Source organism: Sciurus carolinensis, chromosome 12 (assembly GCF_902686445.1).
Source record: "Sciurus carolinensis chromosome 12, mSciCar1.2, whole genome shotgun sequence".
Lineage (NCBI taxonomy): Eukaryota > Metazoa > Chordata > Mammalia > Rodentia > Sciuridae > Sciurus > Sciurus carolinensis.
The window spans coordinates 31,262,431-31,287,153 of record NC_062224.1 but is presented as its reverse complement, the minus strand read 5'-3'; the positions used below and the strand labels follow the sequence as shown (position 1 = coordinate 31,287,153).

General features: G+C 40.2%; 4 pseudogenes; 2 read left to right on the top strand and 2 right to left on the bottom strand.

The window, feature by feature from the left end:
- Positions 1 to 24,723, bottom strand: part of LOC124962348 (soluble calcium-activated nucleotidase 1-like) — a 914,602-nt pseudogene that overhangs the window by 194,911 nt on the left and 694,968 nt on the right.
- On the bottom strand, positions 1,492 to 4,566 carry LOC124961181 (TLE family member 5-like; annotated as a pseudogene).
- On the top strand, positions 4,778 to 5,917 carry LOC124962350 (cytoplasmic protein NCK2-like; annotated as a pseudogene).
- On the top strand, positions 12,422 to 12,701 carry LOC124962358 (cAMP-regulated phosphoprotein 19-like; annotated as a pseudogene).

Genomic DNA, 24,723 nt, shown 5'->3' with positions numbered 1-24,723 from the left:
TAGATATAACACATATAGACTGATAGTGAAGAGATGGAAAAAGATATTCCACACAAATGGCAACTAAAAGCAAGAGGTGAGTGGGCTACAGTTACATCCAACAAAATAGGCTCAAATCAAAAACTCTTAAAATATACAAAGTACTTTATGCAATGAAAAAAGTGTTGATTTACCAGGAAGATATACAAACAACAAATACATATGTACCCAATATCAGAGCACTTAATTATATGAAATAGATATTATCAGAACTGGTAGGAGAAGTAGATAGCAATATAATAGTATTATGAGACTTTAAAAGTCCCATTTTCAATAATAAATACATCAACTATATTGAAATAATAATCAGCAAAAATGGTAACAGCAAAGTAGGCTTGAATAGCACTGTAGGACAAATGAATTTCACAGTCATAAACAGAAGATTCCATTCAATAGCAGAATACACATCTTCTAAAGAATACACAAGGAACATTCTGAAGAACATATCATGTATTAGATCATGAAACATGTCAACTAATTTGAGAAGATTGAAATCACAAAAGGTACCTCTTCTGAACATAATGTAATTAAAGTAGATATCAATAGTTGAAGGAAAACTGGAAACTTTAAAAATATGTGGAAATTGATACATTTGAACAAAGGATCAAAAGTGAAATCAAAAGGAAAATTAAAAATATTTGAGACTCAAAAACAAAAATATAGCATACTACAACGAATGTAGCAAGCACAGTATGGAGAACTATTATAGTGAAAATTGCTATTTAAAAGAGAAAAAAGATCTAAATAACCTCATCTTACGCTATAAGGAAATAGAGAAGAAACTAAGGTTACAGTTGCAGAAAGAAGGAAAGAATAAAGATTAACCCAGAAATAAACAAAATAGAGAATAGGAAAAAATAAAAATAAAAAGAATCAATGAAACTTAAGAATTGTTTTTGTTGTTGTTGTTTGTTTGGTTTGGTTTGGTTTGTTTTTTTAGTACCCTCATCTTTATTTGGGAAGAGGAGAAAGGAAATCCTGGGTTGTCCCCCACCCTGAGAGTCCTGCTAAGCTCTCTGCTCTTCGCTCCCTCATGGGGGAGGGGAGGGGACCAGGTGGCAGGGGACTTCTGGAACTGGCGGGGGAGGCGGAGGCGGAGGAGGAGCAGGTTCATCCTGGGCCGCTCCTGTGCACAGGCTGGAGGTGTCCCATGCAGTGCCAGGGTGAGCGGCAGTGGCATGTGCGGAAGGGGAGTGCTGCGAGTGTGGGGTTTCTTGAGGTTCTGCTCCCCGAGGACCTGGTCCTCAGGTTGCCCTCCAGCCCTCGGTGTGGCCCACCTGGGTAGTTGTCACCTATTCAGGCTGCTGAGGAGGAAGGGGGCTGGCCTGGGCGGGAGCGAAGTCAGGGGGCTGTGCCGAAGGGCCTGGGCCCCAACCGGCCCTGCCATAAATGCTGCGGAGCCTGGGCATCCTGAGCTATGCGGGCCGTCCGGGCCTGACCCCCGCTGTCCCCTTACACCCTCCCCGGCCAGCCAGTCACAGCTAATCCGACTTCTCCTCGTGGAGAAGTCCACCTGGTGGGCGTCCCTGTCTTGTCCTCCTTAGAGAGGTGCGCCTGCCAGTCCAGCTCCGACAGCGACACCAGGCCAGTGCCCGCGTTCACTGCCAGCAGCGACCCGGGTTGCAGCCCCACCCGCAGGGGCGTCGGGGCAGCGCCAGGGCCTGGAGCTGGACAGCTGGTGCGCCTGGAGCTGCTGTCGGATGATGGAGTCCAGCTCAGGCGCAGTGACCTGCTTGGCCGGCTCGATGACTCCCCAAGACCTGCTGCTCGTGCTCCTGGGACAGATAGGGCAGGACCTGGGTACAGATGCCCTTGAGTCTCTTGATGATTTCAGCCTGCTTGTGCATCTCCATGTTCAGGCCATAGGACATATCGAAGTACATCACTTAATGACATCTCGGACTTCTCACTGGCCAGCTTGTCACAGTCCAGCTTCAGGCTGTGTTACTGGACCTGCAGGAGCTGAAACTCGTCTTTTATGCGGTCGCAGGTGTCCGAGGTGGTGATCTTGAGCTACTGGGGTAGGTGCGACTAACCCAGTGCTGGCTTTGTGGAAACATCATGTCAGGTGCGGCGGGGGCGGGGGAGGGCGCGCTGCGCCCAGGCTGTGCGCCAGGCTTGGGCTGCTCTGGGCGCCTGTCAGCTGTGCCTTTGTCCGGCGCCAATCTGCAGCTCCTGGGCAGCCGTCTCCGCGCCCGGCAGCGCCCTGCTTCCTCAAGAATTGGCTTTTGAAAAAAAATAAGTAAAATTAACAGATCTTTATCTAGGCTAAGGAACAAAGGAGAAGAGAGAAAAGTCTCAAATAAAATCAGAATGACAGAGAAGATAATTTAACTGATGCTGCAATGAAAAGATAATGAGAATATTATGAATGATTATACACCAAAGAGTTGGATAATCTAGAACAAATGGATGCTTTACTAGAAGCCCAGACTACCAATACTGAATTATGAAGAAATAGAAAATCTGAACAGATCTGTCAATAATGAGGTTGAACCAGTCATCAAAAACATTTCAATGAAGAAAAGTTCAGGACCAGGTAGCTTCACCAATAAACTCTACCAAATATTTTAAAAAGAATTAAATCTAATCCTGCTCAAACTTTTCCAAGAAATTGAAGAGAAGGAAACACTTCCAAAGTGATCTGATGTGGCCAGCATTACCCTAATTCCAAAGTCAAAGACACTATAAAGGAAAGGAGATGTACAAGACAATAATCCCGATGAACATATATTTATAAATTTTCAAGAAGCCATAATAAATGAAATTCAATAGCATATTTAGGATCATGCACATGGCCAAGTGAGATTTATTTCTGAGATACAAAGAAGGTTAAATATATCATTAATTAATATGATACACTCCTTGAACAAAATAAAAGATAAAAATCACATGATTATCTCAACAGATATGGAAAAAGCATTTGACAAAATTTTACAAACTTTCATGAGCAAAACTCTAAACAAACTAGGAATAGAGAAATTACCTCAAAATTATAAAGGTTAAATTTTAAAAGCCCATGGGTAATAACATACACAATGATGAAAAACTAAAAGCCTTTTTCCTAGGATCTATAGCAATATATGTCTGCGCTTACCACTTCTATTCAACATAGTAATCAAAGTTCTAACAAGAGCAATTAGGCATGTATAGAAGTAAAAGATACCCAAGTGAAATAGGGAGAAACAAAATTATCCATGTTTACAGATTACATAATCTTATATATGGAAAACCCTAAGGTGCCATCATAAAATGATTGAATTAATAGATGAATTCAGTAATGTTGTAGGATGCAAAATCCATTGTGTTTATATATGCTGACAACAAATAGGAAATCAGAAAAACAATTCCATTTACAATAGCACCAAAAACAATAAAATACTTAGGAATAAACTTGAAGAGGTGAAAGAATTTTACACTAAACAATATAAAAATATTGATGAAAGATATTAAAGAAATCAAACAAATGGAAAGACATCCCTTTTTAATGGATTGGAAGACAATACTGTTAATGTGCTCACACTATCCAAGGTGATCTAAAGATTTTTTGCTATCCCTATGATATATTTTACAAAAATTGTAAAACAACACTAAAATTTCTGTAGATCCTCTAAGGACCTATAAGGATACAATAGTCTCAAAGAAGAAGAACAAAGCTGGAGGCACCACATTTCCTAACTTCAGCATCTATTATAAGGATATAATAATTAAACAGTATGGTAGTGGTATTAAAATAGACATATCAACCAATGGTCTAGTATAGAAAACCCAGAAATCAATCTCCATCTTTATACTCAACTTATGTTTGATAAGGGTTCCAAAAATATTCAATGAATAAAGGATAGTGTCTTCAACAAATGAAACTGGGAAAACTGGAAAACTAGTACAAAAGGATGAAAGTGTACTGCTGTCTTATGCCATATTCAAAATCACTTGAAGACCTAAAAGACCAGAAATCTCAAACATCCAGAAGAAAGCATGTGAAAGAGCTTTGTGATATTAATCTCACAATAATTGCATAGATGTGACTCCAGAAATACAGATAACAAAAGCAAATAGGTAAATAGGACTATATTAAATCAAAAATCTTTCTCACAACAAAGGAAATAATACACAAAGTAGAAAAGCAACAGATGTTTTGGAAGAAAATATTTGCAAACCACTTACCAAGTAAGGAGTTAATTTCCAAATATATAGGGAACTCTCGCACTTCACTGGCATGAAAACAAAACAAAATAAACAAAAATTGGTTCTTAATAAATGCGTTAAGAGGCCGCCGCCGCCGCCAGGATCCTCAGGTCAGAGCCCCCGCGGCCAAGTGAGCGGGGGGCTGCAGGGGGGTGGGAGGACCCGGCGACTGGGAGGCTCGTGGCGCCCGGGCCAGCAGGGTCCGCCCGGCCGGCAGAGTCTGCGGGGCGGAGGGGAGAAAGGAGGCCCGCAGACAAAGAGCCGCGCCTGTGCTGGCGCAGCGCGGCTGCGGCCCCTGGGACCCACACCGCTGCCCTCCGGTCTCCGCTGGCGGCCCATGGCGAGATTTTCGTAGGTTCGTTTTATATGGGTGATGTCCCAGGCCATCAATCTCTGCTGAGATTTTGCGCTGGATTTGAGAGTTTGGAGAACTCTCAGAGGAGAGTCACTTCAGAGGCGTATTCAGCTGAAAATTTTCATCTTTTTGAAGAATTCTGCATTTTGCCAGTCACCTCTTATAACTGTGTGCCAAAGAAGGACTCCATGAAGGATGACAGAAGAAGTCATTGTCATAGCCAAGTGGGACTACACTGCCCAGCAGGACCAGGAGCTTGACATCCAAAAGTAGGAGCAACTGTGGCTGCTAGATGACTCCAACACGTAGTGGCGGGTGAGGAATGCGTCCAGCAGAACGGGGTACATGCAGTCCAACTACATTGAACGCAAGAACAGACTGAAGAAGGGCTCCCTGGTGAAGTACCTCAAGGACACCCTAGACCTGGGCAAGACCCGCAGGAAGCCAAGCACCAGGGACACATCGCTGACACCCAGCACGGATGTCGAGTACCCCTCCAATGGCAGTGGTGCTGACCGCATCTAGGACCTCAATATCCCAGCCTTTGTCAAGTTCGCCTACGTGGCCAAGAGGGAAGATGAGCTCTCTCTGGTGAAGGACTTGCGCGGCACCGCCCTGGAGAAGTACCCTGATGGCTGGTGGCGGAGCAGCTTCAATGTGCACGTCGGCTGGTTTCTGTCCAACAACGTGCTGGAGGAGGCGGACGAGGCCACCGCCCAGTCCCCGAGCTTCCTGAGCCTGCGGAAGGGCGCCTCCCTGAGTAATGGCCAGGGTGCCCGGGTGCTACACGTGGTGCAGATGCTGTACCCCTTCAGCTCCATCACCAAAGAGGAGCTCAACTTCGAGAAGGGAGAGACCATGGAGGTGATCCAGAAGCCCGAGAATGACTGAGAATGGTGGAAATGCAAAAATGCCCGGGATAAGGTCAGCCTGGTCCCCAAAAACTAAGTGGTCCTCAGTGATGGGCAGCCCTGCACCCTTCGCACGCCCCGCAGATCAGCTACACCGGGCCCTCGACAAGCAGGGCTTCGCAGGCCGAGAGTGGTACTACTGGAACGTGACGCGCCACCAAGCCCAATGCGCCCTCAACGAGCGGGGAGCATGGAGGGCGACTTCCTCATTAGGGACAGCGAGTCCTCGCCCAGTGACTTCTCCGTGTCTCTCAAGGCGTCAGGACAGAGCAGGCATTTCAAGGTGCAGCTCGTGGACAATGTCTACTGCATCGGGCAGCGGCGATTCCCCAGCATGGATGAGCTGGTGGAACACTACTAGAAGGCACCCATCTTCACCAACGAGCACGGGGAGAAGCTCTATCTCGTCAGGGCCCTGCAGTGATGGCACCATCCTGCGCTGCTGGAGCCCTGCGGTCACCCTCCAGGCGGTCCTGCATAGCCCGCTGCCCTGTTCCATCACCACCCGAGGCCCTGGCAGCCACGCCCAGCCCATGGCCTCCTGGCCAACTTTAGAGGCTGGAGGCTGACGGGGCGTGCCTGCCCACCTGAGCCCTGTCCAGTTGGAACAGTGGTTGTCTGTCCAAATTGCCCCACAGAACTCCCCATGAAGCCACATTGGTACCGGCTAAGGACACCGGGACTGGGCCAGCGTGCAAGTGAACCACAGCGCTCTCAGTTGTGGTGGCCTGAGCTCCAGCTCCCTGGCACCAGGGGTCCCTGCCAGCGGCCCTTGTTCCAGGTCCTGGCCCAGACGCGGCTCCCACACTGCAGGGTGCAATTGCGTTTGAGGATAGCAATACTGGAACGCCGGGTTGGTGGCAGTGAGGAACTCTCCAGGGCCTTTGAGGCTGTCTTGCAATAAAGAGAATTCCCATGAGAGTCAGTCTGTAGAAGAGGGACTAGGGATGCAGAAATACAGGATTTGGTAATTGACCCCCCAGATGTGCCATCGCCTAGTGCTGCTTCCTCTCACCCTTTGGCTTGTTTGAATTTCACAACTATGTATGAAATTCTCAAAGTAAGATGTATCTGTAGGGGTTTGTTGACACTAATAACAGATGATTAAGGAAAACAACTGATCTTTGGGGAAGGAGAGATAGGAATACTTTATACACACACATGTACATGTATATACACACACACACACACACACACACACATATATATATAATTTGCTTTATGGGGAAATTTTTCAGGGTTTACAAAAGAATATGTGATTGGTAGTAAAAGACACAATGTTTATGAAAAAATTGCATTTTCTTTTTTTCTTTACATTTGAACTTCTTTATAGTTGAAATATACAGTTTTTAGATGGCACATCCCTACAACTGAAGAAGGGTCTTGAGATCCCCTAAACTTGCATATCCAGTTTTTTGATATTGTAAAAAAAAGAAATATTATGACAAAAAAATGGGTTAAGAACCTGAATAGATATTTCTCCAAAGAAGACATACAAGTGGAAAATAGGTATAGAAAAGATGATGAAGAACAGTAATAATCAGGAAAATGAAAATTAACAGCAAAATGAGAAATTATCCCACACTGTTAGAATGACCATTATCAAGAAATAGAAGACTAACATGTTGGTAAGGATCTAGAATAATTGAAACCTATTGTACATTGTAGGTGGGAATGATAATGGTGTAGCAGTCACTGTGGAAAGCAGTATGGAGATTCTTCAAAACATTAAAAATAGAGCTTCCATGATTCAGAATTCCCACTTTTGGGTGTAAATACAAAGGAATGAAATCAGAATCTCAAGTGATATTAGTATTTCAGGGTTCACTGCACTATTCACAATAGCCAAGACCTGGAAAACATCCAATGTCCATTGTAAGTTGAATAAATTAAGAAAATATGCTGTATAAAATGCTGCAGAGTATGAACCTTAGAAAATGAAGGAATATTAAATATGTGATGATGTGTATGAACCTTGAGGACAAGTGAAATTACCCAATCCTGGGACCAAGATTACACGAGTCTATTTACCTGAGGTATCTGATGTAGTCAAACACATAGAATCAGAAAGTGGAGTGGTACTTGCTACTGACTGGGGCCAGGAGGAGATAAGGGTTTGCTGATCATTAGGCATAAGATCTCAATTATGCAAGATAAATTTGTTCTAGAGATCTGCTATACAATATTATCTCTGCAGTTAATAGTGTATGGTACACATAAAGATTTAAGTGTATACCTCATGTATCTTCCAACTCAGATTGAACAAGGGTCCATGCATTTAGCCAACTTAGACATGGAAAAAAGAAACTTTTTTAACTTAACTAGTTTCTTCTAACTAAAGAACTGACTACATTGGAAGGAGATGAAAATGAATGGCATGACACTGAAATAATTCATTTAAGAAGCAAAGTTTTCCAAATCCAGTTTTTCAACTCCTTCTACATCACATGATCATTTATCAAAACCCAGCAGTGAAATGAATTTTATTCTGTTAATATCCACAAGAAAATAAAATAAGTAAGATAAAATTGTGATGGATATTGTTGATTTGCTTATTCCAACTCTATACCCATTTTACAGATGCATCTTCAGAAGTCTTTTGAAGCTCAGGGATCTAATTAACCTGGTCCATGCTAAGAATCTAATCCAGAATGATTGAAAATATCAGTACACATCATTACAATACCACAATATAATTTAGAATAATAGAATTTGCAAAAAGAATGGAAAGCAATTGTAACTAAACCATCAAAATAGCTGCATTTGTCAACAACATGAAAGAAAATTGGGATTCTACCATAATTATCTGTTAGATTTTAGTAATGTTATTTAACCCTCTGGTTTCATTCTTTGAGTGTTAAGCTAATGAGTCATTTTTTTCTATTACATCATGATGAAGATCTAATCAGAAAATAGAGAAGTTTAAAACATGAATACTACTTGTGTGTGTGTGTGTGTGCATGTGTGTGTGTGAGAGAGAGAGAGAGAGAGAGAGAGACAGACAGACAGACAGGTGGAATTTTTACAGGCAAACATTGTTAAAATGTTTTTAAATTTTATTTTAAAATTAAAATTAAATTTAAATTTTAAAATTAGTTTTTCCTGGATTTGATTCTTAGATCACTACATTAATTTCAGCAGAATGCTGGAGAATCCATACTTTTGGTCAAGGGTTATCAATGGCTATGTAGAAAAGTTAAGAAGCAAGGATCAAACGTGTTTACTTTAGCTGGGTGTGGTAACTCAGGAGGTTGACGAAGGAGGATGGAGAGTTCAAAGTCAGCCTCAGCCAAAGCAAGACTCTCCATAACTCAGTGAGACCCTGTCTCTAAGTTAAAAAATAGAAAAAAAAATAGAGCTGTGGATGTGACTCAGTGATCGAGTGCCCCTGAGTTCAAACCTGGCCCCCCACCCCATACACACAAATTGTTGATATTAGAGAAAGGAATTATAAGAACATTTTTTTCTGTAAAAAAAAAATAATAAAAACCTGGACCTTCCAAGCCTACTCCTGGTAGGACTATGGCCTTCACTCTTGCCCTGGGAGTTTCAGTTATTCCTAGGGAGTCTTTCACTTTGAGGTCTTGCTACCCATAGCAATCTGGCCTTCAGAGCCCTCCCCTTCAATATATGTAATCCTTTCCTTGGTCCCACAGAGTAAGCTGAGAAAAGCTGAAGAAAAAATTAAAAAGTACTTAACACTTAAGATAAAAGAAATATATTGAATGGGTCTGGGGTTTTGGCTTAGTGGTAGAGCACTTGCTTGGCAAGTGTGAAGCACTGGATTCAATTCTCAGCACCACATAAAAATAAATAAAATAAAGGTACTGTGTCCATCTACAATTTTAAAAATATTTAAAAAGAAATATAATGGTAATATTTATTAAGGTTTGTTATGTATCAAGCACTTTAATTCTTATTCTTGCACTAGGTGAGGTACTATTCTTATCCTATCTTACACAAGGCAAGCAAAGTGCAGGAGACTAAGTCAGATGTCCTATGTCACATAGCTACTGAGTAGCAGTCAAGATTTAAACCCTGAACCCATACTCCAGAATACACAGCCATAAACTCTGATCTGTCTTGAGTTTCATATAGTAAAACACGTATGATTCAAGAAACAGAGTAACTTAGAAAGTACAAGAAAAGTTATGAAAATGTTAGCTATAAAAGACTGACTTTTTTTTCACTATTTCCCATCTTGTCTCCACTGAATGATTCTATTTCATTTTTAAGGTGCTTATGATGACTCATGAAGTTGATTTTGTGACCCATTAATGGGTTATCAGTCTAAAAACTGCTATTCAGAAACCAAAATATAAAATATCAGATTGTTTCACATGTAATAAGAGTAATTCCTCTCAAAATTCAAAGATGGGGAAACTAATGTTTCAGTAATATATGTTTTCTATGTTATGATGTTAAATATATTTCTTACTATGGTTTTTTATTTAAAAAAAACCTAGTTACCATACTCCTAACTTCATTAGAAACTGCAATTTTTTTTTTTTACAAACTATCTGTGCAGTTTTACATTCTCATCCATGAGAATTCTAGTTCCTGTACATTCTCATCAACATTCAGACTTTATTAATCTTTTATCCCTTATGTTGTTTATTTTCTAGGGTCCCAGTTCAGAAATTTTGTACTAATCCAAATTCAAAAAGATTTCACTCTTCATTTCTCTTAGGAGATTTATAGTTTTGTTACACAACCAGGTGGTTTTGCCCACCATATATTTTACCAATTACTGAAACAATGAGTTCTGCAAAGGAGTTCCATTTGCAAGGTAACCAAGCATGGAGGTGAGAGACCCAAGTCTCAAATCTGCCTCCCCAGAGATAGGGATTGGGGATATTTATGGAATAAAAAAGTAGAGTGATTTAAAGTGTGGGGAAAAGTTATTGGATGTGAAATAATCTGTAGTTTCCAGGGTTTTTCTGGGATGCATGTTCAGAAAATGGCCATGTTAATATGATCCAAAGGAGAGGTTTTGGGTCTCCTGATGATGACAAAAGATCACCCACTGAACTTTTGTATAGGCGCAAGTAAAGAACCAGTGGTTTCAACAGAAGTGGCTTTCAAGTCCCTGGAATATCACCTAGGCAACTGTTATCGTCTTAACACCTGCATCAGAGGTGTTGGCCACAGCTACTGGGAGACAAATAATATATTGTTCATCTTTGCTATCTCTTAACTAGTGAAAATTTTTATAGTCAACTAAAAGCAAGTAACTAATAGCAAACTGAGCTATAGGTTTTTTAAGGTTGTCCCTCATTTTCAGTTTTACCTTTTATCCCTAAAACTAAAATCCATTTCAAGTTAAATTTTTGTATAACGTGAGGTGAGAGTTGAGATTCTCTCTCTCAATATGGTACCTAATTGTTTCAGCACCATTTGTGAAAGAGTATCTTTTCTCTGTAGTTGCAGAGATTACCTTTCCCTTAGTGGATCACCATGTCCTTTTGCTCTCACTGCATCCACTTTTATAAAATGCCTTCTCTTTCTAGTCTGTCTTTCCTCACTGGAAACCATGTCTCTCACTATGCTTAGGAGTAGGTTAAAAATAAACCAACACCATTTTTTAAGAATACAAAACCTGTTTAGTGGATTCTTTGGTGTGCTGTTCAGAACCCTCATCAGGATGGAGATGCCCATTTTGGCAGCTGGACTTAGAGGTTGGTGATGTCTCACAGCTGTGTCCCTCTTCAGGCATCACCTTTATCTGCAGTATTTCTTGCCCAAGATTACACCTCCTCCCTGGAGACAGCTCACATACAGTGACTTCTGTGTCATTTATAAGGTGTGTCCACTTGACCTCAAGGTAGGGCAAATCAGGACAAGAACTCCCCATGGGATTAATGCAACTTCTCCTGCAATGACATGGTAGCCTGACCTTCCCCCCTTCCCTCCCTTCTTTCCTTCCCTCCCTTACAGGTGCTGTCCCCAAATGATTCCTCATACAGATTGTTACATGCAAATCTCAGAGTTTTGAAGACTGTTTCATAAGAAAGCTGACCTGCCATAATCTCAAAGTCAATTATGTCATTTCTCTGCTTAAAATCCCTTGCCAGTCAACTGAAGTATTAACTTCTTAGTTTGGGAAAGAAAGGTTGGCTCCAATCCAAGTCTCTCTTCAGCTTCCTCTGTCACCACTGACTGTCCTTCAGAAAAACTTACATATCTATATTTCCAAGTTCACCATTCCCATTTCTTTGAAAAATACTTTAACTTTGCTAGAGATAAATTCCCCACTTCTGCTTAGCCTTCTGTTCTTTTTTAAAGTCCATGAATCACAGTCTACTTTCTCTGGGAAGCCTTCTCATTGTTTCCCCATAGGACCATGTAACTCTTTACATGAGATTTCACTATCTAACAATGAAACTAAAGTGTGTGCCTTTGTGACCCCCATACTAAATTGATAGTGCCACTAGGTTTGGATCCTCAATGCATTTTAGATTCTCAACACATTTTTGGAGAATGAATGAATAAATGAATGAATGAAAAAACACCAAGATAAGGTAGACACTTTCAAAGTATTCAACACTTGAAAATTTATGATGCATTTGGTTTCTAGATAACATATATACCATATATCTAGAATATATAGTCTGTATTTTTTTAAATCTTTTTTGAATTCTGGACTACCATTTTGATCAGCAAAAAATTCAGGTGTACACTTGAAGATAAAAATAAAATCAAACCTTAGGCATTTAAAACTGGTTTGTTTATAAAACAGAGGAAAAGGGGAGAGTTCAGGTTGGAAACACTAATGATTTTTAAGGCAAAGAAGAGAGGGCATGAGCCATGACCTCTGAAGGAAAGAGGAAGTGCTCAGTCATCATGGAGCCCAAGGAACTGGGCTAGACAGAGGGAGCACTGTGTCCTTGGAAGTCTGGAGGTGGCCTTGAAGAAGCAGCCCAAGAAAATGGAAGATAAAGTGACTAGTTCAGAGAAAGCAAAATTAAAAACAAGGTATCTCACCTGGGACAAAAACCTGGAGGTTCAGATTTTAAGGAAACATTGCAGAAAGGGCAAAAATATTTTTTATTCTGGGGATTAACAACATGGAAAAAGCAAAGATGAAGAACAAGTCACTTCCTACTGCAGCCCTGGATAAGGCAGAGGTCATTGGTGACCACAGTCCCACTCCACAGGACCTTCTTTAACAGAAACCATCCCTTGTTGCTAGCAAGCTGGCTGGTTGATTAAAAGAGCTGACCTGCATGAAGTTTCTCTTCATAAGCTACTTATCCACTTTTCATTTCTTTCATTCACCAAGTCATTTGAGAGTGCTTTGCAGGTGTGCTGCTATTTTAAGGGAATATACATGTGTAGAACTTTGATTAGTTTTTAACAGTGACAGATGAAAAGTACATGTTAGAGCAACATATGTACTTGAAAATATTTGAATATATTACCTAACTCCTAGTGAGGGTTCCAACAAGTAAAAAGCAAATTTTACAATCTTAATGTTTTGGCCTTCCTCATTTCATCTTAAATGTAGCTTTGTATCACTCTTATTAAATGTAACCTCTGTATTCATTTCTTCTGTAATTTCCTTTTGGATTTTTTAAAACAGAACTTTAAGATCACAAGTTGGAAGAAAGATCACATAATACAAACACAAATACAAGGGACTCTGAAAGATTTTAGTGCCTGTGCTTGAACTTGAACGACCTTAAACCTGCTTCAGCTTTAACAATAGAATTTTACTTGGGCAATATTTTCCCATTCTGGTGTAACTTACATGACTTCAATGATTAACAGCTGCAATTGAAGCTAGTATTCTTATCTAGATCTGTAGTGTTGAATACCTTTCATTGTTTAAGATGTGAATGAGGTATGCATGTGCATCAACTGTTAAATTCACTTTTGCACCACTTTTGTAAATACAGTAGTTTTGCACAACCTTTCCAGAGAGAGAGAGAGAGAGAGAGAGAGAGAGAGAGAGAGAGAGAGAGAGAAGAGAAGAAGAGAAACTTTATTAAGTTGGTTTAGCTGATGAGAGACTAGATATTTTCTTCCTGTTCCCAAGAAGAATATTTTTCAACTTTTTCACACTCTACAACGTCAAATTAAACTGCAAAATTAATTCTCATCACTTAAGAAGGGGTTTTAAAGATATTAAGGATTACTGAAATTTTAAATTTTATTCATCAGATCATAATTTTTAAGTAATTAAACAATTTTCACTTTTTTATATTTATATTCTTATGGAATGTTGCAATTTAACATCAAGAGTGTCAATACCAGCTTCCAGAGACTTGAGTGACTACTTCAAAATAAGAACTGTGCTTATTAATATAAATTGATTTCATGGGTTATGATTCTAGGGTTCCCTTGAGAAATTACATTCTGTCTATCATTTCTTCTTTAGAGGTAAGTCCTTACTGAGGTAGGATCTTATTTTGCAGGAAACCATGAATTACCAGTGGAGAATGATTTGGATTTCAGTCTGGTAGGACATGAAGTACCTTTTACATTCTTTAGTATGTTTTTCAGTGATTTACCTTATGCATGAAAGTAATTTTTAGCATTTTTAGCATTTAACTTTGTGGAAATTCTCAATAATGTAACAATACAAACACAAGGTAAAGTGATAAAAACAATGTATTTTTGAAAATTCAAGGATTTAGTGATTATTTTGAATTTCATATCTTCATATAGCTTAGTGAAACATTCATTGAAAAGATTGGAATTGTTTCTTTCCCTTCAAATAAATGTTTAAAAATTATAAATTCTAAATTCTGAAAATATAAATAGAAAATGGAACTATAAACCAATTCAAAATTAAGGAACATTTCTTTTTCCAGTTTTGCTTTGCTTTTTAACATTTCATTTGGACCCTTCTACTAATTTCTTTCAGTATATGAGTTTCATAATAGCTGGGTTCATTCTGACAAAATCATGAATGCATGAAATTTAACTTTCTCCACTTCAGTGCCCAGTGCCTCCTCTTCTCCCTGCCCCACTCCCCTTCCTCCACATGTCTTCCTTCTATTTATTTATTAACTGGTGTTTTAGAGATGAATATAAAGGTGGAATTCACTGAGGTATATGTTAATACTGAAAAGAACCTTAGACTTTCTAACAATAATCATCTGAATAACCTTGAATAAATTTTCTTAGACCTCAATTTCCTCATCTACCACATCAAACAGAAGGAGGATGTTATTAATTACTGAGACTTCATTGAGTCAATTTTCATCCTGAACCTCTAGATTGGTTTATTAGTGTCTGTTCTGTTTCAATATCTATGTTTTCTCCATCTGCATTTTTCTTAAATTCCTTATCATTTTTTGACATTTTCCAAGAAAAAAAAATCAATGATAAAACTGCAAGAAAAAGGAATACAAATTAAGAAATGGCCAGTGCTGCTTGCTGATCTGCCATCATACAGAGAGTACTGCTAGCAGAGGGAGGAGGATGGGTGAGCAGAGACAGCCACCCACAGGGGTCTGGACCATAGAGACATCTTTCCTTTCCCACTCATGTCAGGATAATGACAGTGATCAACCTGTGATGAGTAATACAGACCTGGGGTTGTAAGTGGGGCTTTTGATGTCATAATCTTGTTATTTTGGATGCAGGACAAGACACTGTGGAGGCAGTCTACATGCACAGATCCTCAGTGAACCCTCAAGAGCATGCCAGGATGATTGGGAGGGGGGAGAATTCCTGATCACACCATGTAGAATAATGAATGAACAATGGTGAACATGTTATAAGCATGAAGGTGGATGTCACATGCTCCATTACACACACACACACACACACTTTACATGCTCCCCTACATGACACAGTTCATATGTTCCCCTACACACACACACAACCAACTAAATTTCAAATGCTGCCCTACTCACACACACAGCATACTAAAAGTTAGCATTTGTCCATTACACAAGGACACAGCTATACACTACCCTTGCCCTAATAACTCTGTTAATGACCCAAGTCCTAGCCTTAAAGAAGGATAAAAAAAGTCTCCATTAAAGAAAGAGCAGGTGCCCAACCCTTGTAACTTATATGAAATGAATCAGTCTATTTTTGTTGTCTTCACAACTGCTTGTAGTGCCAATTAATGCTGCAAACCCAATGACCAAGTGCAAACTTCACCAACTGTTTTAAAAGATAGGCAAAATAGTGCACTCAATCATTCCCTTGTGTTAGTGACCTGAGAAAAAACTGTACCACAAATTCAGGTTGACTAATGCAAATACCCACAAACTATTTTGAGATATAATCCTACAATTTACAGAAACATAAAACTAACAAAGGCAAATATTCTGATTAGTAATGCCAAAATCAGAAATTGTCTGAATTCCCACCTGAGAACACCACTGCCAATTGCCTCCAGGTCTCACTGTCTGCCTGCTGTCAGGCTGCTTTCAGGAGGCTGAAAACCTGCTCAGGAATACCAAGTGCAGCAGAGACCAATTGCAGGTGGTGCAGGAAGCCCAAGGAAGGACCTCCTCACATGTCAAGGACCTTCCACTAAAAGCAGTCACACTTCCCCTCTTGTTAAGTGGCAGTCCCAGAATGGTTTTTTACCTGCTTTATGGCAAAGACTATACAAAGAGGAAGAGTCACAAATGACAGTGGAGAGAAGAGATGGATTAGGAAACTCAATCCTTCCACAGTCCATCAGGAGTGTGGAAAGGACACCTAGACTCTGAATTAAGCCCTTTAGAGGGACACCAAATGGACATCAAGCCCCAAGGTGGGGATGGGATGTAAGGCCCATGAGCACCTCTGTGGTCAAGAGAGACACATTTTCAAAGCATCCATAAATGACTTTGAATATTAACTAGATTCTTAAGCATTAAAAAAATCATGAAACTGTGAGCTTCATAACGGCAGAAGCCATGTACATCAACCTGAAATCCTGCATGTCTGTGACAATATTTGGAATTAGTAAGAACCATGAAGTCCTGATGAATGAAAAAACTGAATGAATTATTACACCTTGATTTTTGCCTATCCAAGCAAGATTGATAGACTATAAACATGTTCTAATATCAAGAACATTAACATTGAATGCGTCACCTGCTTAATATTCACAGCAAAACAGAAAATCAATTGATAAGTTTGAGAAAGTTTGCAACATCTCTTCAACTCCTCATTCCAACATAGAACATGTAAGAATATTTTAACAACTGAGATGAAATTGACAGGATAGCTACCCTGAACAGATCATATGTAAACTCTTATGTATTTCATAAGCTTCCCATGGAGAACAATTTGCAAAGGAATTAAGTTCCAAAATTTACTAATGAGCCAAAATTGCATACTGGGAGGTGCTCTACATTCTTTCTTCATAAAGTCAGGGTGTTTGAGTGGGGAACAGGACATGGAAGAGAAAGGTCAAAGGCTTGTCCCAAAGGCTCCACAACCTTACTACACAGAACTGGTAAGTAATTTTAGTAGAAAAACCACATTAGCAGAGGGGAGACTGGATTCTGGCTGAAGAATACAGGGTATGATTTTGGGGTTAAGGTTATGCCAGGGTAATTGGGAAACAAAACGTTGGCAGCTATAATCATTGAGAACACACACTCTAAGGGGTCCCAGGTAAGTTCCCCCAGGTCACTTAGGTAATAGTTCACAGACACATAACCAAGCTCTGAACAATAGGCTCTTCCTTTGTGTCCTCAGAAAGTTAATCTCTCACTAAATTCAAGAAAACTGTCACTCTAGGCAACTGTAATGCTTTATATGTTGTTACTTAAATGCAGGATTAACAACAAATATTTTGCATATGAAATAGCAAAAATAGACAAAGCCAGTCAGATGGCACACACACCCGTTATCCCAGCAGCTTGGGAGACTAAAGCAGGAGGACAGCGAGTTCACAGCCAGTTTCAGCAATTTAGCAAGGTCCTGTACAACAGAGTGAGCCCTGTATCAAAATTAAAAAGGGATGGGAATGTGGTTCAGTGGTTAAATGCCCCTGGGTTCAATCCCCAGTACAAAACAAACAAACAAACAAAAAATAGACCAAAGGGAAAATGCAACCTATCATAACAAAGAGAAAATGGATGCCAATTACTTTTCCAATATAGATTTTTTTCTGTTCTCTCTGCTCTGATTGGCAGGACTTGGGTCATTAGGAGACTTGAAAAGGTATGAATTTTAGGAGAATAGGATCAGCTTCCATCAGAGGCTGAGAGGTGGGTCTTTGCTTCAGAAAGCAGTAGAACACCCAGTGGGCCCTGGTTGAGACCCTCCCCTGAGAAGTCAAAAAGGCCTGGGGCCTCAGGGTGAGGACAGAAAGCTGTTATTTCCAAAGTATCAGACAGCTAGTCTACAACTCCTATTAAAAAAACTACTCAAATCTTCTCACTTTTTGGTACTTTGGTGCTAATTATCAAAGTTGGATACTCCAGGCAGAGAGGCCCAACAAGTTGTGTCACATGGGTTTCTAGATAGGGGGCTAAGCAAAGCTCTGCTGGGTCCACAGGGCATCACTGATGCTCTGATAAAATCAAACACCCACTATGTGGTGACAGGCTTTCCTACCTATAGGTTTGCAGTCCACATCAGGATGGTGGGCAGGTATATTTTAAATAAAACCCAAACAAGCAGAGTATCTAATCAAGTTGCATAAAAAGACATTTTACCCCTGAAGAACACTCCAAAAAGCCATGTATTAAAGTTTTTAAAGTAGATGACTACCAAACCAAGAACAAGACTACTAAACCAGCACTCTCAATGGACGCATGGATATATTAAGTTCTAAACATGTACTATGCATGAAAATATAGAAAACACTATTCAGAAATTCACCCTATGGGAGCAGTATAAAACATCATCAAAGAAAGGTCCCTCAAAAACTAGTAACAAGTTAATGGATAAGATCAAGAGGAAACGCTATCTTAAAACCTTCACTTGCATTGTAAATTTATTTCTTGCCCCCATACAAAAATATCATTCAACAGAAGAAGTTGGCATGAGGAAGAACTTCCAGAAAGAAAAGATCACCCACGAGCCTCTAAAAACTGCCTCAGTTCTCCTGGTGTGATAGAACATCTTTTAGGAAATAAAATAAACTGAGCATTGAATATATTAGTAACATTTATTTTCAAAGATATGGAGTTTATCACTGCAGATCCATTTTCCCTCTCTCTGCTTATCTTAGCCATAATTTGTCTTTTTGTTTAATTCAGTATTATTTTAGAGTAGAAATAAGAGATTTGTTGTTAAGCCACCCTTGAAATTAACAGCATGCATTAAACCACTGAAGAAATCATCTATCCTACACCATTGAGGCCAATGGAGAGTAATATGGAAGGAGGGCAGGTGTGCTACCTGCATTTTCTGGTACTTCACCATTCAGGATGTGACAAAGTTCTAAGTGAAGGAGCACCTTCCACCTCAATTCACCCCAGCAGGTGGGAGGCCATCAGGCCCCTTTGTCCCTGTTTTTGTAAGTCACAGTCACATTTGCTCCTTTAGCTCAGACTATGGCTGTGTCATCACAAAAGGCATAACTGACAAAATTCATTATATTTACAGGGTATGTGGTGTCATGCTACATAAACACATTATTAAAACATCACTCTAGTCTATAACTTCACATATCCTTTGTAGAGCAAACTTTTTAAATCTACTCTCTTAGCAAGGTTCAAATATTCTACACATTATTAACTACAGTCACCTTGCTGTGCACTCGATCTACAAAATTAATTCATCCTAATTGGAACTCTGTGGCCTTTGGCCAACATCACCCCATCTACACTCCTCAGTGTTGCTAAATACTATGTGGCACCTATGCCTCCCTGACTCCATTCCAAATGACACCTCAAGAAATTAGGTCTGGCCACCTCTTCCCACAGTCCCAGTACTTTCAAGTACCATGAAACTCAGGTTGACTACTTCTCCAGATGGTGAGGCAGCAGCTCAGAATTGCATGTTCTGAGTGACCCCTACAACCAGAACTGGTGGGATTCTGAAGACATACCACCCTCTCTTGGAAATATCTGTTCAGGTGTTGCTTTCTGGGCTCTCTATATTGCTTTGAGACAAGAGGTATTTTCAAAATCAATAAATCACTACTTATCATATACCATTCTCAAGGACAAACATGGTTTCTGAAGCACAGCCCCAGCCACTCTGGCAGAAGCAGAAACCTGGAAGTCACCATCAGACAGCATAGGGCAGGCATGTATATCAAAGACACAAAGAGGAAACATAAGGGCCTTTGTTCAGGGGATAGAGTTTTCCACTCCAGAATCAGTGACTGGTGTAAGAGGCAGCAATTTAATAGTAACTCAGTGGAAAATGCCAACTGTTCTGTACCAACAGGCAATATTTCTGAGAAACCACAAAGCAGCAAGTGATGAATATAGCAGCCTGTCCTGCCCCCTTTTCTAATAGCACTGTTCATTTCCCACTAAAGTCCAGATGTGGACGACCCCTGGTGCTAACACTGCTGGGAGCCTTTCTTCCCACTCATGCACCCAAGCCTTGTGTGCCACTTCTCTCCTTCCAGAAATCTTCAGTCAGCATGGCAAGACTGGAACTGAGTGAGCAACCTTGGGGTAGCCCTGCTGTTTCTTCCTCCCAAGAGTGTGCTGCCCACCAGGAGTGTGACAGGTCACTCCAACAGTGAGAAGTATGCTGAGACAGCCTCATTATTATTCCCAAGTTCGTCAGAACCCAGGAAAGAAAAGGGGCGCTGCTGACCTGACCTTCTCAGAGAGCCACAAACAACAAATTCCCTGAGAGAATTCAGACTAAACTAAACCCTCAGGTCATGCAACAGAGAGCAAACCAACCTTCTATAATACTTAAAAGTGTAAAACCTGAAACTAGAACATAACACTCCAGTCCTTCACCGCCTCTGAAGCTGTGTGCAAATTCATTCCCAAGTTTCTTATTCCTTCCTCAGGGTCTTCACCTGCAAAGTGGGGATAATAACTGCAACTCATATTACTGCTGCAAAGACCTTGGAACAGTGCCCATGCACAGTAAGCAAGGTTAATGTCAGCTATTACTAACATCACTTTTTCTTACTGCTATTGCTATTATTGTTTTGCCCCCAAAGACACTTCAGATTCCATATCATTAGTTCATATCTACATTAGGACCCTAAGAATAATGAACTAACAATAATGAAGAATTCATTGGAAAATGACTCTTGTACACTGTGCTCAATGTCCCCTGGAAAGATATTTTACCTCAGAAAACAAAAAATTCTATAAAAGCACACACTTTTAGTGCACATACAAAATTCACTTTTGTGTTTTCATTTTGTTTTCTCATGGAAGAATTACTTAAAACTGCTTTCTAAATTTCTGATAAGCATAAAGCTGCCTGGTAATAAACCAATCAAACAGCACAGTCAGGTATTCTTGGCTGACAGACAGTCATGCACCATTTGCCCAGGATTCTAGTGGCCCAGGACCAGCACTTCTATCCCTCTCTCATTTGTCTAACCAGATTCCATTTTAATTGACCAATCATGCCTCCAGCTAAAATACCTCCAAGAATAAATCTGGGATGTCACAGTTCTTTCTCATTAGTTGAAAAGTTGACTTCAGACCTTACCACAGGACTGTGGTTGGAATGCACCACTCTGAAGTTCAGGCATTGCCACCCTGAAGGATTAAAAGGTTAAGTTCTCAGAGGTGCAGAGGCCATGAGGCTCCTCCCTTACAAAGAGTAGTAAGACTTCACCCAAAGCTCAGGCTCCTCTGACCTTCTGCTTTCTACCACTTGAGGACAGACTGAAGGTCCTCACCAGCCAATGCCTTGACCTTGGGCTTTCCAGCTCCCAGAACTGAGAAATACATTTCTGTTTCAGGAAATTAGGTAGACTTGCTGTCATGGTTTGGCTATGAGGTGTCTTCCCTAAGTTCATGAGTGAGACACACAAGACTGGTCAGTGATAAAATGAAGAGATTCTGAGAGTTTTAACCTCATTAGTGGATTAATCCATTGAATGGATTAATAATTTGAAAGAACCTAGTGCACTGGGTAATAACTGTAGATAGGTGAGGCATGGCTTGAGGAAGTGGGTCACTGGGGGCATGCCCTTGGTGATCAGGGCTTGTCTCCGTGTCCCTGTCTTGCTGTTCTTTCTGGCTGCCATGAATGGAGCAGTGCTCCTCCACCACAGCCTTCCTCTCCACCATCAGGTTCTGCATCACCTCCCGCCAAGAGCTATGCAGTCAATTGACCATGGATTAAATCTCTGAAACTGTCAGCTAAATAAACTTTCCCCCTTTAAATTTTTCTTTTCAGGTATTTTGGTCAGAGACACAAAGCTGACTAGCACAGGTGTTCTGCTATGCATTGCTCAGTAACAAACACCTTCTCACTTACCACTATGCTGTACAGAGTGCTTACAACAATGACATGAAGAAACACCATTTAGTTGCTGGAAAATGTTGCCACTCCTGAACCATTATTAAGAAAATGCCCCTACATCTCAAAGCAGAGCTTATCTCTGTCTGCACTGCAGGTACCCAACATACACTGATATCCTCCAAGAAGAACAAAGCTATTTCTTTCCAGTGTGCTACCAAAACTGTACCAAAATATCAGAAGAGAGGGAAAATGACAAGAAAAATAAGATTCTGGACAGATCAAGGGGAGATGTTTGGAGAGAGGTTTGAAGGGCCATGTCATTTAGTGTCTCTTCAAATGAAGCAACTGCCCATTCTGTATGCTCCAACCTGCCCAGAGCTTCCATGTGGACACATTCTGAAAGACAGAACATACCACACAAATGCAACAGTCCCAGGATAAAGCAAGCACACAATCCCCTTTGCCTGCTAGCTCCACCTCTCCATAGTCACCTGCCAACAGTTATTCATAAACCCCTCACATCATCTACTGTGGAGGGAGATGTTCCTTAATTTCCAATCTTTTAAAAGATCGCTAGCCATTTGTTGACTAGGATGTCTTTAAAAAAAAAAAATGTAACCCACTTTCTCCCCAACACCAGGGGGCAAGCTGCAAGAGTCAATGCCAATCCTGTGACATGGAAAAGAATATCCCACCACATAGGAAACAACAATCTGAGGCACCTGATGAAGAGGTATGACCTTCCCCTTTCTTATACATAACAGAGATGTTTTATGCTTGTTTCAATAAGGAAATATGGGGTTGGGATGTAGTTTTGTGGTTAAAACACTTGCTTCGACTGCATGAGAATCCAGAGTCAACCCCTGCCAAAAAAATTTTAAAAAGGAAGAAAAGAAAGGAGGGAAGGAGGAAGGAGAAAGGAAAAAGAAGAGAAAGGAAACCAGCTACTAACTCGCTCTATTGTTGAATGATTCTAATAAACCAAATGGTAAAATAATGTTCTTTCTTTAATTAGGCAATATGCAAAGACTGTCTCTACTGTTATCCACTGAACCGTAGAGACATTGAATTTTCTGTTTGCCAGGCCCCCGTCTTTTGAAAGAGAACATTCCCTATTATCTCAGTATCTATAAAGGAGACAGTGTTAGATATACCACAGGTGGGACCAAAACCAAGTTCATCAAATCTAATAAAGACCACTTTCTTCAGGAAGAAAATTCAGCCCCTTACACATTTCACAAACCACAGCATCCACCTGACTCTCAAGCAGCTTGAAGTTTTAAATAAGCAAAAGTGACATTTAAGCATTTCAGTGTTCCATCAAATCAGTGTTTCCTATGCAAGTCTTAGTCATCAAAATTTTAATAAATTAACATTTTTGAGAAAAAAAACAGTGGATTTTAAAGAGCACAAGACAGTAAGTTATTTCAGTTAGCTCCTGATGCAAGCAGACAGGTCTTCAAAAATTTATTAATGAAAGAGATAAATAGACTTTGGACTTACTGGATTTAGTCCTTCAACACAAAAGGAGAATTTTAATAAATCCTGAGGTGGCTCCCCACAACTTCCTGATACTAATATTCACTTGATATTTTTATGTACATTTCCTCAACTGCATTATCTACCAGTCAGAGGAATTCCTGTGCAGATCTGAAATGATGCATATAAAATGTGTATTGTGGCATGGAACACAGAGGTGTTTAGCAATTGACATGTAATCAATAACACGTACCATGCAGCACAGAAAACACAATTAATAGTTCTTGGGTATGATCAGGGTAGGCATGTCCTGGACCTTGCTCCTGGCACAAAGCCTGCCACATACATGGTTGGCTCTCAAAAGAGAGTTATTTAGCTCCCTCTGGGAGCTCTCAGGACCAAGGGCCCTTAGCATCTTCACACTGTTTGACACAACAGTTCAAGTTTCAAAAAGGGAGTAGTCAGCAATATGCAGAAATATTTAAAGACAGAAATATTTGACTTACCAGAAAAAAGATGCTAAATACTCAAACATTAGGAGGGGTGTCAATTGATTATCAGATATCTTTGCAATGAAATGTTCAATCATGGTCATAATTTGATTAAAAAGGAATGTAGTAGCATATCATTTTATCATTGAAAAAAATTAGACCCCACACAATATGTAGTTGACCCTACTTGGTATTAACATAATACAAATATGCCATAAGTTGCAGTGCACACACACAGAAGTGTATCTGAATGGTGGACTGTAAATTATTTAAAATTTCCCCCTCTCCACATCACAGTATCCTCTTTTGAACATTTCTAAAATATTTATGAGATATAGAATATAAAACTTAATTTTTTAAAGAAATAATACTGTCTCTACCTCTTGAAAAAAAGTACTAACTAATCTGCCAGTGATACTAAAAATAAAATTACAGCATAATTTTTACCCTAAAACATCTTCCCCAATTTTGTTTCCACCCTCTCTCTCAGCCTGATCTCATGTGCTGTCACCTTCACCTACTGAGGACAGCCTGTACTGCCAGTTCTTCATGCCTGGCACAGGAGACATGTCAGGAATGCACCGCCAGGCAGGAAACAAGCTCAGGGACCCTGACAACACACTCAAGGGCTGCTCAGCTCTTGGTCTCTAGGCCCTTGGTTTCCAGACCCTACGTATGAGCTGTCACATGATGCCATATCAGCTTCTAGCATGAAAGCCCTGAGTGGAAATCACAGAGGGCACTGGACACTAAAGGGAATTAAAATGCAAACTCTTCAACACTGACAGAATATTAGGTGTCGAGTGTCAGAAAAGACTGTGTCAGACCTATTGATTTGGGCAAAAAATATTAAGACCTACGGTATTAGCTAACAGGAATTACAACTGAGACATTCAAAAAACTTCGAATTATCATTAGATAACAATACCTTTGTTTTGGAGTTCTG